The 12212-nt window shown below is 47.8% G+C and overlaps 1 protein-coding gene and 1 long non-coding RNA gene across 6 annotated transcripts in view; one reads left to right on the top strand and one right to left on the bottom strand.

Annotated features, from left to right (window-relative positions):
* The window catches only part of LOC138854393 (uncharacterized), a 35867-nt gene extending 33686 nt beyond the window's left edge, over window positions 1-2181 (top strand). For both annotated transcript variants that reach the window (XR_011393596.1, XR_011393597.1), the window contains exon 3: window positions 1870-2181. This is a non-coding gene — a long non-coding RNA (uncharacterized lncRNA). The remainder of the gene's footprint in view (window positions 1-1869) is intronic.
* The window catches only part of LOC128684268 (uncharacterized), a 38666-nt gene that overhangs the window by 15697 nt on the left and 10757 nt on the right, over window positions 1-12212 (bottom strand). For 2 of the 4 annotated variants that reach the window (XM_070097300.1, XM_070097321.1), the window contains exon 2: window positions 2794-2929. The exons of the other annotated variants lie outside the window; for them this stretch is intronic. The gene's annotated coding sequence lies outside the window, so the exon portion shown is untranslated. The remainder of the gene's footprint in view (window positions 1-2793; window positions 2930-12212) is intronic. 4 annotated transcript variants of the gene reach the window in all.

Genomic DNA, 12212 nt, shown 5'->3' on the forward strand with positions numbered 1-12212 from the left:
CTTTTCACCATAGCTGCCTCGGACTTTACTCTGTTGACGACTACTCTCTGTGTTCTGTTAGTGAGGAAATTATAGATCCATCGACCGACTTTTCCTGTTATTCCTTTAGCGCGCATTTTGTGCGCTATTACGCCATGGTCACACTTGTCGAAGGCTTTTGCAAAGTCTGTATATATTACATCTGCATTCTTTTTGTCTTCTAGTGCATTTAGGACCTTGTCGTAGTGATCCAGTAGTTGAGACAGACAGGAGCGACCTGTTCTAAACCCATGTTGCCCTGGGTTGTGTAACTGATGGGTTTCTAGATGGGTGGTGATCTTGCTTCTTAGGACCCTTTCAAAGATTTTTATGATATGGGATGTTAGTGCTATTGGTCTGTAGTTCTTTGCTGTTGCTTTACTGCCCCCTTTGTGGAGTGGGGCTATGTCTGTTGTTTTTAGTAACTGAGGGACGACCCCCGTGTCCATGCTCCCTCTCCATAGGATGGAAAAGGCTCGTGATAGGGGCTTCTTGCAGTTCTTGATGAACACAGAGTTCCATGAGTCTGGCCCTGGGGCAGAGTGCATGGGCATGTCATTTATCGCCTGTTCGAAGTCATTTGGCGTCAGGATAACATCGGATAGGCTTGTGTTAATCAAATTTTGTGGCTCTCTCATAAAAAATTCATTTTGATCTTCGACTCTCAGTCTGGTTAGCGGCTTGCTAAAAACTGAGTCATATTGGGACTTGAGTAGCTCACTCATTTCCTTGCTGTCATCTGTGTAGGACTCATCTTGTTTAAGTAGGGGCCCAATACTGGACGTTGTTCTCGATTTTGATTTGGCATAGGAGAAGAAATACTTTGGGTTTCTTTCGATTTCATTTATGGCTTTTAGTTCTTCCCGCGATTCCTGACTCCTAAAGGATTCTTTTAGCTTAAGTTCGATGCTTGCTATTTCTCTGACCAGTGTCTCCCTGCGCATTTCAGATATATTGACCTCTTTTAGCCGCTCTGTTATTCTTTTCCGTCGCCTGTAAAGGGAGCGCCTGTCTCTTTCTATTTTACATCTACTCCTCCTTTTTCTTAGAGGAATAAGCCTTGTGCATACATCGAGTGCCACCGAGTTAATCTGTTCTAGGCATAAGTTTGGGTCTGTGTTGCTTAGTATATCTTCCCAGCTTATATTGGTTAGGACTTGGTTTACTTGGTCCCACTATGTTTTTGTTATTGAAGTTGAATTTGGTGAATGCTCCCTCGTGACTAGTCTCATTTTGTCGGTCTGGGGCTCCACGCATACATGTCTGAACCTCAATTATGTTGTGATCTGAGTATATTGTTTTTGATATGGTGACATTTCTTATCAGATCATCATTGTTAGTGAAGATGAGGTCTAGTGTATTCTCCAGTCTAGTAGGCTCTATTATTTGCTGGTTTAAATTGAATTTTGTGCAGAGATTTAAAAGCTCGTGTGAGTGTGAGTTTTCATCAGAGCTGCCTCCTGGTGTTATTACTGCAACAATATTATTTGCTATATTCCTCCATTTTAGGTGCCTTAAGTTGAAGTCCCCCAGGAGCAAGATGTTGGGTGCAGGAGCTGGAAGATTTTCCAGACAGTGGTCAATTTTTAACAGCTGTTCCTGGAATTGCTGGGATGTTGCATCCGGAGGCTTGTAGACTACCACAATGATTAGGTTTTGGTTCTCCACCTTTACTGCTAAAACTTCCACTACATCATTTGAGGCATTAAGCAGTTCTGTGCAAACAAAACTGCTTAATGCCTCAGAACAGATTAACTCGGTGGCACTCGATGTATGCACAAGGCTTATTCCTCTAAGAAAAAGGAGGAGTAGATGTAGAGAATAAACTTGAATTGAATTGAATTGAATTAGATCCAGTGGACGCCCTTGTCATGCCCCAGCAGAGAGGGATGACCTTGTCAAGCCCCAGCAGAGGGACGCCCTTGTCAAGCCCCAGCAGGGAGGGACGCCCTTGTCAAGCCCCAGCAGGGAGGGACGCCCTTGTCAAGCCCCAGCAGGGAGGGACGCCCTTGTCAAGCCCCAGCAGGGAGGGACGCCCTTGTCAAGCCCCAGCAGGGAGGGACGCCCTTGTCAAGCCCCAGCAGGGAGGGACGCCCTTGTCAAGCCCCAGCAGGGAGGGATGCCCTTGTCAAGCCCCAGCAGGGAGGGACGCCCTTGTCAAGCCCCAGCAGAATGGGACGCCCTTGTCAAGCCCCAGCAGGGAGGAACGCCCTTGTCAAGCCCCAGCAGAATGGGACACCCTTCTCAAGCCCCAGCAGAGTGGGAGGCCCTTGTCAAGCCCCAGCAGAGAGGGACGCCCTTGTCAAGCCCCAGCAGAGAGGGACGCCCTTGTCAAGCCCCAGCAGAGAGGGACGCCCTTGTCAAGCCCCAGCAGAGAGGGATGCCCTTGTCAAGCCCCAGCAGGGAGGGACGCCCTTGTCAAGCCCCACCTGAGCCCAGTAACCGGCTTCCCACTATTAAAGAATTGTCCGCAGAGTGGAAAAAATGAAGCGGGATAAAAGTAAGCCGATGAGCAGGTGCCCCTCCAGGTGCCCGGCGGGTAAAAGAAATGAGGACAAGCGTCTCCGGGAGAGGAGGGAAAATTCGTCACCGATATTCATTATGGGAAGCGCTAAACCCCTAGGATTATACAGCGCATGCTGGGGGAAATGGAATGAATTCAGGCTCAATTCAAGAAACCGGAGCACAGTTCCCAAGATCAAGAGCCCCTACGCTGTATAGCCCTTGTGGCTTAGCGCTTCTTTTTTATTATAATAATAATCAAGAGCCCCTTACCAACGTCAAGGACCTCCCCTGAGGTGACCAATACTCAAGTGAGAGTAAGACACCACACCTGAGGAAGGTTGGCGCACAAGTCCCGAGGGTTGAGACGGCTGGAGGACCCGTCGACACACTACCGTCATCACTTATCCTTAAATTCAGTAAATAAATGTATTCGAGTTACACCATCTTTGGATGGTTACAATGGTCTTACCTAGTAATATATGTGTAAATTACCTAGGATAACCTCCCAGAAAGCCAAAGTGACTTAATTCCACTGGGGTCCTTGTAATATCTATTAAATGAAGTAAAAATCAATATTAAAAACATGGTGTTAGGTTGAATAGTTAATTGGGTTTTAAGTCTATCGACTGCACTAAGGACATTATGGCTCCTCGTAATCTTTTCGTCACCAGACAAGAATGCTTTAAAAATAGACTGAATTCTCAGCATGAGCTGATTATTATTATTATAATCAAGGAGGAAACGCTAAACCCGTAAGTTTATACAGCGCCTATGGGGGGGGGGGAGGTGTGGAAATTTATTTGGTCCAAATAGTTCCACAGCTCAGATCCAGCATGAGCGTCTGGTCGTCTGAGCCGAGCGACCCTTAAACCCTCCCAAACAAGCAAGGCATTCTCTGGTTGGCGGTTGGTAAGCTTATTTAATTTATAGATTTACTCTTCGGGGAAGGAGTAGGTAGGTTTACTGGTAATACACTAATATTAGGTTTACTAAGGCATCTGTAGATAATGATAGAGTAGACCTAAGACCTTAACATAGGTAGTAATAGGCCGATAATGTAGGCAAACATTAGGATAAGTTAGCTAGGGAGAACTGGCAGCCCTAGCTTGAATGGCGGGGCGCAGGTCACAAAGACAGAATAGCGTCCTTCTTACGATAGACTTCGACTGGACAAGACGTGCCGTGAACATCAGGCGGCGCCCCCACGTGTCTTCACATCTGAGACCTGGGGAAATCTGGTAGAGACACCTCGATGTACCGTAGATGATCTCCTCCATCAGCCCATACAGTAAGACGAGATATTCACCTTTTCCAGTAGGATCTGGCCAGTGACTTAGGAGATTGTGGATTGAGTTAACTGAGGGCTCGGCGTGCTACAGAGAGAGTATGCCCAGTAAGTACCAGCGTCTCAGAGTCGTCTGAAGCTAGCGTCTGAGTCTGCATAGTTATACTAGGGGATACATACCCTCTTGGATATAGGAATTTCTGAGGTGCAGGCAGGACACTAATAACGATTGAATATTGCAGGAATTAATGCTCCCGGTTGCACGTGGTTCCCAAGGGGAAGTCCAAGGGGGCTAAAGCTAGGCTTAGGAAGTTGAAGATCAGGATATATGCTGCAACACCAAGTAAGTTAGTCCTTTATACGTGCATGCAGGCGAGGTTTCTTGCAATACCAATCATTTGTGAAAAATCTGTCCTATAAGCCACTTGTGAGGCTGAGGTACCCATCTCAGAGCTCGGTGTCAACAGAGTTTGCCAGGGTAGGCGACTCACTTGGAGGCAGCCCAGACAAATTTTCACAAAAGTGGTCCTTCGAACCGGATGTGGAATAGCTAGGTTAAGCTATCATAGCTAGGCCACAGTTAGGAACCAGTTTTACAGAGTTAGGTTAAGCTATCATAGCTAGGCCACAGTTAGGTTAAGCTATCATAGCTAGGCTACAGTTAAGAACCAGTTTAACAAAGTTAGGTTAAGCTATCATAGCTAGGCCACAGGTTAAGCTATCATAGCTAGGCCACAGTTAGGAACCAGTTTAAAAAAGTTAGGTTTAAGTTAGCACACCTAGGTCAAAGTTACTCAGAGGCTAGGCCAAGCTGACTATACACAGAAGTTGTTATTTGCAGTAATTTACAGGCAGGCCAGGTAGGCTAGAGAAGCTTGTGAATTTAATTATTTACAGTGATTACAAGTAATCCAGAGTAGGAGACTTGTGTGTTAATTACTTACAGTGGATTTGCAAGGTAGCCACAGTTAGGCTAGGCTTGTGCAATATTTACAAAAGGTTATAGTAGCTAGGACAGATTTAACCTAGTTATTATTTACAGGGAGTTATAAAGCCAGGTTTAAGTTATAGCACACTAGCTAGGTTAGGATTTACCTTATCCAACCATCCACGCTAAACAGAGTAAGCTGGGCACAGTTAGGCCAAGCTGTTTACATACATTATTTATTTACTGTTTCACAAGTTGAATTGTTGAATTTGCTTGTGTTAACCAAGTGATTTAATTTGTACACTGCACTTTTATTGTGATTTTCATCATCTTTGATTCATGTTAATGTGGGATTTGTGAATTATACCTGAGACTAGGTTAAGTCCTGTAATTATTTGCTGGCATTGTACAGTTGAGTGCTAGATTAAGCTTTCACATCGATACACATTTTGATTGGGATTTGAGAGCTAACAGTGTACATTTTTGATTCATAGTAGAGTCAATATAACAAAGGGAATTGTTAAGCTTGTTGAGAAGCCTTAAGACTCGTTCATTCTCACCTAACACCGTGACGTGCTGTGGGGTGGACTGGGTAAAGTACAATTAGTGTCACACTCCTCATTAAACTTCGACAATGGCAGATGGGGGTTCAGGAGAGTCTGGTTCAGTGCTAACAAAATTAAAACGATCAGTAGCAGCATACAAAGGGCATCTGAACAGAACGCGTAACAGGTGCAAGGCTACTTGCCAACGCGGTAATGTAGACTGCGATGATTTGCAGAACTGCTTGAAGAGTTTGGGGGAAAAGTGGGAAGCCTATGAACAAGCATTCTCAGCATATGAGCTACAGGCTATTGAGGATGAGGAATCCCAGGGAAGTCTTCAGCAGGCTATGGACGAATTCACTAAGGATGATGTAGATTGTCATCAGGAGATGAATATGTACAAAGATAAGTTAAGTACATTAAAGGCTAGTATTCCAAGGATGGTGTTGAACACCGCAGGTACCCCAAACAACCACACACCTGTCAATATGTTGCCCAAGTTGCCCCAGCTGAATTTACCAACGTTTGACGGAACCTTAACAGAGTACATTGGTTTCTGGGATCAGTTTAGAGCCCAGATAGATGACAGAAATGATTTGTCAGATGCCGTCAAGTTGCAGTATTTGCGGTCGCAGCTCAAGGGTAAAGCCTTAGATCTGGTCCGGCACTACCCGATTACTGACGCTAATTACCAACATGCCAAAGACCAATTAGAAGACATGTTTGGCAACACTGAGGAGATAAAGGTAGCTATACTTTATTGGTTGTTGGATCTAGAGGCTTGCCGACATGACCGTCAAAGTCTAGAGAAGTTCCGTATTGAGATTATGAGCTTGACCAATAGTTTCAGAGATCTGCATGGTGAGAATGATTCAAAATGGGTCCTTAGCCAGGTGATTCAGAGGAAACTGGCTAGCACGACAGTGCATGAGTTACACTTAAAATATCGGACGAATAGGTTCACGATAAGCCAAATTATTGAAGGGTTAGGGGATCTCATATCTCACCTGAGCATAGGTCAGGGGGAGAAATTACCTACCAAGGAGAAGTCGGTCGACTTCCCCAGACATTCGAGAGATAGACCTAAACCACCTCCCACTAAAGTAGGCACGTATTATGCCCAGGGCGAGTCCTCCACCCACAGGGCCAAGGGAGAAGCCACTAAAGCGGCCAGTATGAGACGGTGCGTGTTTTGTGATGAAGAACACGCTAGTTCAGGGTGTTCAAGCTTCACCACCTATAACCAAAGGGTTCAACGGCTAAGAGAGTTGAGACTTTGTTTCAAGTGTTGTGGAGAACATTTTGCCAGGGACTGTAACACCATGCTCAGGGAGTGTCGGGGCTGCCGGAAGGGAAAGCACCACAGTGCACTGTGTCCTAATGATGCCGGATTAGCACAAGTTAAGGAGAGCAAACCGCAAGAAAGGGCGGAGAGCAAGAACAAGTCAGAAGTAACGATGAGTGTGGTGAGTACGGCACCGAGAATTTGTTCTGGTGAGCAATTTCAAGGCTCGGTGGCCTTGCCCACCATAATGGCGGTGGTCGCGAACGGGAAGAAGTCTGAAACAACCCGTTTGTTCTTCGACAGTGGGGCACAGAGATCCTTCATAGCGGAGAGTCTAGCCACTAGGTTGAAGCTGGAGACAGTTGGTAAAGTTGACATGAAGGTGGAAGGGTTTGGTGGGGAAGTCCCACGCAGGTCTTATCCAGTAGTCAATGTGACGGTCAGGTTAGCCGGGCATCGACGGGAAATTTCAGCCTTGATGGTGAAGAGGCTGCCCAATATCATTACCACTAGGGGACTGGCTGAAGCAGTCAAACGTTTGAGGGAGTTGGGTGTGAAGCTAGCAGAACCAGACATTGCTACAGACAATGTTAGTAATGTAGGCATATTGGTAGGAGGGGATTACCTAGACGAGTTCGTGTCTACGAGAAGGGTTATCAAGGAAGGTGTGGGCCTGTACAGGACTCCAGCGGGGTACATCGTAGGAGGCAGAATACCAGCTCACTTCCCTGCGACCCCGGGAAAGGAGGGCTCTGGTATTACAGCGACTGAGGCTGTACTGGTGATGCAGATTGGTGTGCACGAAGGCCTGTCAGAGGCGCAAGTTGGCATATCCGACAGTGAGCCGGTCCATAAACTATGGGACCTGGATGTAGTAGGGATTAAAGGTGACCAGCCGCCCCCCGAACACGAAGAGACGTATCGAGATTACTTGAACCATGTGCAGTTCAGGGACGGGCAGTATTGGGTGCGACTCCCATGGAAACCGGGCCACCCAACGCTGCCCACTAATTTCAAGAGGGCACGTGGTCAGTTGAATTCATTGGTGAACAGCCTGACCAGGAAGGGTCTGGTGGGGAAATATGATGATATTATTAAGGAACAGCTGGCCCTTGGGTTCATCGAGAAAGTGCCCAATGCCAGCCCTGGGGAAAACACCCATTATCTTCCACACATGGCAGTCACCAAGGAGTCGGTAACCACTCCCATCAGAGTAGTCTTCAACTGCAGCTCGCAGGCGAGTCCCCGAGAGCCATCGTTGAACGACTGTCTGCTCACAGGGCCCTCCCTGACGCAGAAATTAGCAGATGTGTTGTTGAGATTCAGGACGGAACAGTACGCCTATGCGGCAGACATTAGCAAAGCCTTCCTACGTATTGGGTTGCAGCCACAGGATAGGGACTACACAAGGTTCTTGTGGCTGGCTAACAGGGAGATGCCCAAGCAAGGGTATGATACCTATAGATTCAGGGCAGTGTTGTTTGGTGCCACTAGTTCACCATTCCTATTACAGGCTACCATAGACTACCACCTTGTGAACTGTAACAGCCCGCTTAAAGAATTACTGAAGACCCTATTTTATGTAGACAACATGCAGGGTACCACCTCAGATGAAAGGCTGTTGATGGATATTTACCGAGAGTCTAATCAGGAGATGCTCTCAGCTAACATGCCATTGAGAGAATGGGTGACAAACAATCCAACGTTGCGGGGCATGGTGGAACATGACTATACTGGCTACTCAGTGCCTGAGGTAACATCGGTGTTGGGACTAGAGTGGGAAGTCAAGGAAGACAGACTTAGGCTAAAGAGGAAGCCTGATGGGGAAGGGAAGCTGACCAGGAGGTCTTTGCTGAGCAAAGTGCAGACTGCCTTCGATCCTTTGGGTTTGTTGACACCCATCACCATTCGAGGGAGGATGCTAGTACAACAGACCTGGGAGCTGAACCTAGGTTGGGACGACCCACTGCCAGAAACAGTCTGCCAGGAGTGGGATCTGGTTAACAAAGACCTAGCGGAATTGCACGAGTTCACATTCCCCAGGTCCATCGGGTGCACCGGGCGGGATTATGACTTGCACGTCTTTTGTGATGCCTCCTCCAGGGCCTATGGGGCAGTAGCGTATTTGGTGGCCGGGGACCAAGTCAATCTGGTCACCAGTCGTGCGCGGGTGACACCCCTGAAGGATTGCTCGATCCCAAAGCTAGAGCTCACAGCGATGTTGCTGGGAGCAAGACTGGGTAAGTACGTAGAGGAGGTGTTAAGTAATCTGAGGGTGACACACACCTATGTATGGACAGACTCGGAGGTGGCCTTACAGTGGGTCCAGAATGACAGGTCTAAGCTCCCCTATGTCAGGAATCGGGTAAAGGAGATACGGGAACTACAGTCAACGTCAACAATTCTGTATGTGCCTACAGATCAAAACCCAGCCGACCTGATAAGCCGAGGGGTGACACACAGAAAGTTGAGTAAAAGCGAGCTTTGGTTCAAAGGCCCAGACTGGTTACCGGCAAGGGATTGCTGGCCGGAGCAGAAATTCGTGGAGACAATCAGCAGCATAGTACATTTCGCGGGGGAACACGACACTGAATTATTTGACCCCAGGCGCTACTCCTCGTGGAGAAAACTTATAGGAGTCACGGAAATGGTATTTCGATTCGTGAGGAAGCTGCATGACAAGGTAAGCCAGGGTCGACAGTTGTCTCTAGTGGGTCCCAGAGAATATTGGATAAGGCAGTACCAAAGGGGGAGGTTTCCAGGAGTGCTGGAAGTACTTGCGACCCGGCAGCAGGTTATGGCGTCAGGACGCGTGTCCAACGATGACGACTCAGGGAACAGCAAATTGGTTCACTCATTGGGATTGTTCCTAGATCATGCGGGGCTAATAAGATGCAGGGGAAGAATACAAAACTCTGAGCTCAGCTATGGGGCCAAACATCCCGTGCTGCTGGGAAAGGAGGGATGGGCGACAGAGCTATTGATACAAGATGCCCATCAGAGGACCTTACATGGGGGGTTTGGAGATACCCTCACCTGCCTACGTCAGAATTACTGGGTACTGAAGGGTCGAGCTGCCGTCAAAAGGGTGCTAAAGAGTTGCACGGTCTGCCGGCGGTACGATGGGAGGACCCTACCCTACCCAGGTCCACCACCGCTGCCTCAGGAGCGGGTACATAGTGACAGGCCCTTTGAGACTGTAGGAATAGACTATACGGGGGCTATCACATTGAAGAACCCAGGAGACGTTAAGGAGGGCCCTCAGAAAGTATATGTCTGCCTGTTTACCTGTGCCACTACTCGAGCGGTGCATTTGGAGTTGGCAGAAGATATGACGACAGAGACTTTCGTGAAGTTGTTCAGGAGGTTTACTGCCAGATTCTCGTGCCCGCGATTGATTATCTCGGACAATGGCACAAGCTTTAGGGCGGCCGATAAAGTTTTCAGGAATCTTAGGGACAACGGAGAAGTACGAGAACACCTGAAGAGAATAGAGTGCGAGTGGAGGTTCATAGCTCCCAGGGCACCCTGGCAAGGGGGATTCTATGAACGCATGGTGGGCACAGTCAAAAGGTGCATTCGGAAGGTCTTGCACGGCAGGAGGGTGAGCTGTGATGAACTGAGGACAGTGTTAGTTGAGATAGAGGCAAGAGTTAATAACAGGCCTCTGACCTACGTACAAAATGGGATTGACGAGCAAGAAGCTCTCACCCCCAATCACATGCTGTTTGGAAGAAGGATTGAGCCCTTCCCCGCAATTTTGAGTCAGTCTTCCAAGGAGCTGGATTATTATGGGCCAGATGGTCCCCCCATCAATGAAGAACTGCACAGGAGTCACAACAGACTGGTGAACATCCTGGACAAATGGAACCAGGTGTGGCGCAGGGATTACTTGACAACCTTGCGGGAACATTTCTATGGTGCCGACCCCGAGGCGAATAAGATGATGCTAAGTGAAGGGGACCTGGTGCTGGTAGAATCCGAGGCGCCGAGGGCATACTGGCCTCTTGGCCTGGTAGTGTCAACCCACCCAGACAAGGCTGGGCGGTTGAGAATGGTGAAAGTGAGAATGAACGGTGTCGAGACTATAAGACCCATCAACAGGCTTTTGCCTCTCGAGGTCCACACGGTGGGACCGGGACATGAGAAATCAGACCAGAGGTTGAGCGAGCTGAGCGGCCGGACGACCCGTCGAACGGCGCTCGAGTCCAGGGCCCACTGGGGGGGCCTGCGGGAGGCAGACTTGATCTAGACTTAGCGCCTACCTTCGCCGGCGGGAGGATGTGGAAATTTATTTGGTCCAAATAGTTCCACAGCTCAGATCCAGCATGAGCGTCTGGTCGTCTGAGCCGAGCGACCCTTAAACCCTCCCAAACAAGCAAGGCATTCTCTGGTTGGCGGTTGGTAAGCTTATTTAATTTATAGATTTACTCTTCAGGGAAGGAGTAGGTAGGTTTACTGGTAATACACTAATATTAGGTTTACTAAGGCATCTGTAGATAATGATAGAGTAGACCTAAGACCTTAACATAGGTAGTAATAGGCCGATAATGTAGGCAAACATTAGGATAAGTTAGCTAGGGAGAACTGGCAGCCCTAGCTTGAATGGCGGGGCGCAGGTCACAAAGACAGAATAGCGTCCTTCTTACGATAGACTTCGACTGGACAAGACGTGCCGTGAACATCAGGCGGCGCCCCCACGTGTCTTCACATCTGAGACCTGGGGAAATCTGGTAGAGACACCTCGATGTACCGTAGATGATCTCCTCCATCAGCCCATACAGTAAGACGAGATATTCACCTTTTCCAGTAGGATCTGGCCAGTGACTTAGGAGATTGTGGATTGAGTTAACTGAGGGCTCGGCGTGCTACAGAGAGAGTATGCCCAGTAAGTACCAGCGTCTCAGAGTCGTCTGAAGCTAGCGTCTGAGTCTGCATAGTTATACTAGGGGATACATACCCTCTTGGATATAGGAATTTCTGAGGTGCAGGCAGGACACTAATAACGATTGAATATTGCAGGAATTAATGCTCCCGGTTGCACGTGGTTCCCAAGGGGAAGTCCAAGGGGGCTAAAGCTAGGCTTAGGAAGTTGAAGATCAGGATATATGCTGCAACACCAAGTAAGTTAGTCCTTTATACGTGCATGCAGGCGAGGTTTCTTGCAATACCAATCATTTGTGAAAAATCTGTCCTATAAGCCACTTGTGAGGCTGAGGTACCCATCTCAGAGCTCGGTGTCAACAGAGTTTGCCAGGGTAGGCGACTCACTTGGAGGCAGCCCAGACAAATTTTCACAGGAGGTATTCAGGCTTAATTCATGGAACTGAAGCATAGATCCAGGTCCCTAGATCAAGACACTTGCTGATGAGATAGTACACCTCAGTGTATATTTTGTCATGAAGACTGAGACACTTGTGTAACATTTGGTAATCTTTTCTGAGGAACAGCGCTGTATAGCCCTTGTGGCTTAGCGCTTCTTTTTGATAATAATAATAATAATTTACTGAGGAAACGTTTTGCCAGCCAGTGGCTTCTTCAGTCCAATACAGAGAAGGACAGAGAAAGATAAGGGGTTTAAAGCAATCAGTCTTATCCTGAAGTCGATGCGTTCGATCCCTCAGTCTTGAAATTAAAGTATTCTTG

The sequence above is a fragment of the Cherax quadricarinatus genome, chromosome 4 (assembly GCF_038502225.1).
Source record: "Cherax quadricarinatus isolate ZL_2023a chromosome 4, ASM3850222v1, whole genome shotgun sequence".
In the NCBI taxonomy this organism is placed as follows: Eukaryota; Metazoa; Arthropoda; class Malacostraca; order Decapoda; family Parastacidae; genus Cherax; species Cherax quadricarinatus.